We start from the raw sequence: 2,500 nt of genomic DNA, 5'->3' as shown, positions 1-2,500 counted from the left end.
GAAAGACTGGAGGTCATAGGCAGTAGGAAATACAGACAGAGGGAGACAGTTCCAGAGTTTACCTATTGCATACATGAAGGACTGGGAGTATTGGTTAACTTACCTCCTCACTCCCTCTCTCCCTCTCTCTCTACCTACCTACCTACCTACCTACACTGGAGGTCATAGGCAGTAGGAAATACAGACAGAGGGAGACAGTTCCAGAGCTGACCCTTTGCATACATGAAGGACTGGGAGAATTGGTTAACTTAACTCCTCCCTCCCTCCCTACCTACCTACCTACCCACCTACACTGGAGATCGTAGGCAGTAGGAAATAGAGACAGAGGGAGACGGTTCCAGAGTTGACCTGTTGCATACATGAAGGACTGGGAGTATTGGTTAACTTACCTTTCCCCTCCCTCCCTCCCTCTCTACCTACCTACCTACCTACCTACCTACACTGGAGGTCATAGGCAGTAGGAAATACAGACAGTTCCAGAGTTGACCTATTGCATACATGAAGGATTGCGGGTATTGATTAACCTACTTCCTCCCTCCCTACCTCCCTTCCTCCCTACCTCTCTGCTTCCCTCCTTCTCTACCTACCAACCTATCTATATACCTACCTACCTACTTACCTGCCTACCTACACTGGAGGTCATAGGCAGCAGGAAATACAGACAGAGGGAGACAGTTGCAGAGAAGAGTAAAGAGTCGTGTATGACTGTATTTATATATCCACTGAAGAGGCAGAGAGATAGTAGGTAACTCTAACCCTCCTATTTCTTTCATTATTTCCTATTGACTCATCAATCAGAATTATATATCTATCTGTCTATCTATTGCCAGACGCCCCAATCCCGAAAGGGGTGGCCACAAACAAATCGCCTCCATGTCGCCCTGTCCCCCGCCATTTCACTGCCCTGCTCCCAGCTCACACCCCCCTCTCTCATATACCTCTCCACTCCATCCCTTCATCTCATCCTTGGCCTCCCCCTCCCTCGCTCCCCCTCGACCTCACTCACATATACTCTTCTTGTCAGTCTCTCGCTCTCCATCCTCTCCACATGGCCAAACCTCATCAGTGTGTTCCTCCCAACGCTTCCTATCACATCCACATCCACACCACAACGGTCCTTCACTTCCTCATTTGTCAGCCTGTCTCTCCATGTAACTCCACATCCACATCCACACCACAACGCTCCTTCACTTCCTCATTTGTCAGTCTGTCTCTCCACGTAACTCCACATCCACATCCACACCACAACGCTCCTTCACTTCCTCATTTGTCAGCCTGTCTCTCCATGCAACTCCACATGCTCCTCTCAAATAACTCATTTCCACTGCTCTCACTCTTGACTTGTGTCCTTCCAACAAGGTCCAAGCGTCACTTCCATTATATGTATACTGCATTAATACACGAGAAATACAAGGTAATTATTATGTATTTAATTGTTTCCTTCCCTTACGTAATGTTTCTCATTTTTCTTTACATAATATGCAATAATTTTCGTGAAGTTATTCTCTCTAGCCAGACGCCATAATCCCGTAAGGGGTGGCCGTTTGTCTCTGAGTTAGTTGTTTTATGTCTATCTATCTATTGCCAGACGCCATAATCCCGTAAGGGGTGACTGTCTTTGAGTTAGTTGTTTTACAGGGAGGGGCACTAGCCCTCCGCCAACCCACTTGCTGACACGTAGGGAACACGTATGGGTTGTTTAAATGGTTACCACCCAGCGTTGTAAATGGTTTCCTGGCTTACAGGAAACCATTAGGCTTGTCACTCAATGTAAAGCCACCTGAAAAGGAAAGAAAAGCAATAAGAAGCGACAGGAAAGATGGGAGAAATAGGAAGAGAGGAGGACAGACAGAAAAAGAATGATAAAGGTGAAGGAAGAAGTAGGCAGCACCACATCAAGTGCGTGGATGATGGTGAGAAATAGGAAGAGCGGAGGACGGACACAGAAAAATAATGATAAAGGTGAAGGTTGAAGTAGGCAGCACTACACCAAGTGAGTGGATGATGATGCGAAGTAGGAAGAGAGAAGGGGAGACAAAAAAAGAATGACAAAGGTGAACTAAGAAGTAGGCAGCGCTACATCAAGTGAGTGGATGATGGTTAGGGAGCAGTGTGGATGTAAGCCAGACTTCGAGTATAATATATTCTGCATAATGGTGGGTGACAGAGCGACTTGGAGGCATTTTGTCTGCGGCCACCCTTTGCGGGATTAGGGCGTCGGGCTATAGATAGATAGATAGATAAATAGTTTTCAGATGGATGGCTGTCGGCGGCACTGCTCCACCCCATCCCTCTATCACATCCTTGGTCTCCCTCTCGTCATAACTCCCTCCCAGTCATCTCTTCTTTCTTTTAGCCTACTTTCCTCCTTATCTCCGTGTAATTAGCGATTAATCTGGCTTTTATCTCGAACCAAAACAAAATTTTTTAGATTTAGATCAGCTTGCCTTATTTTCTTTCATTTTCTTTTAATGCAACATAAAAGAAAACGAAGCTTACA

The sequence above is a fragment of the Coenobita brevimanus genome, chromosome 98, assembly GCF_032717465.1.
Source record: "Coenobita brevimanus isolate Jiangsu-jjx chromosome 98, ASM3271746v2, whole genome shotgun sequence".
Taxonomy (NCBI): Eukaryota; Metazoa; Arthropoda; class Malacostraca; order Decapoda; family Coenobitidae; genus Coenobita; species Coenobita brevimanus.
Note: the sequence above shows the minus strand (reverse complement) of the source record.